The sequence below is a fragment of the Myotis davidii genome, unplaced genomic scaffold (genome assembly GCF_000327345.1).
Source record: "Myotis davidii unplaced genomic scaffold, ASM32734v1 scaffold685, whole genome shotgun sequence".
NCBI classification, from domain to species: domain Eukaryota; kingdom Metazoa; phylum Chordata; class Mammalia; order Chiroptera; family Vespertilionidae; genus Myotis; species Myotis davidii.
In genome coordinates this window covers 395,828-396,453 of record NW_006295823.1, presented here as the reverse complement: position 1 = coordinate 396,453, position 626 = coordinate 395,828, and the positions used below count along the sequence as shown (strand labels likewise).

At 65.5% G+C, this 626-nt stretch overlaps 1 protein-coding gene across 1 annotated transcript in view; it reads right to left on the bottom strand.

The window, feature by feature from the left end:
* Positions 1 to 626, bottom strand: part of LHX9 (LIM homeobox 9) — a 65,161-nt gene that overhangs the window by 12,812 nt on the left and 51,723 nt on the right. The gene's annotated exons all lie outside the window — the stretch shown is intronic.

The window sequence follows — 626 nt, the reverse complement described above, 5'->3', positions numbered from 1 at the left end:
CCCTGATCTGGGGATTAACCGTGACCTCCTTGGGTTGATGCTCAACCCCTGAGCCAGTTGGGCCAAGAGTTTGTGCTTTTTTAAAAGAAAATAAAACAGCAGGCCCTGCACTCGCTGACTCGCCACGAACGAGTCATGCGAAGGCTATGCAATCGCAACGCAAGTGAAAACGGTTCGCGGGCCCCACAGCGGATTCCGTTCTAACCGCGTCTCTCCCGGGGCTGCGCGCGGAGCGGGATCCCTGCGCGCACACACCCTCCCCTTCCGCGTCCCCGCGCGTCGGCGGGAGGAGTAACTGCACGCGCCCCGGGGAAGCCTGGATCCCCCCCTCCCCAGGGGGGGAGCAACTGGGAACGGGGTCCCCGTTCTTTCGGGCTGGGAAGTCCTGCCTTCCCAGGTCGTTTCCATGCTCCCCGCCGCCCTCGCCCGAGCGCAGCGCCCGGGACTAAAGCGCGCGGACCTTGCCCGGTTCGTAGCAAACGGAAAAAAACCCGCTTTCATCTGGGAGGGCAGTGACGCGTTCATTTACTCCACCCGGATTTCCCGGCGGGGTTCCCTCCACGCGCTGCGAGGGGCCGGGGCGCGCGGGGGTCACGGGGCTGCTGCACATCCCAGCTGGCCCCCCC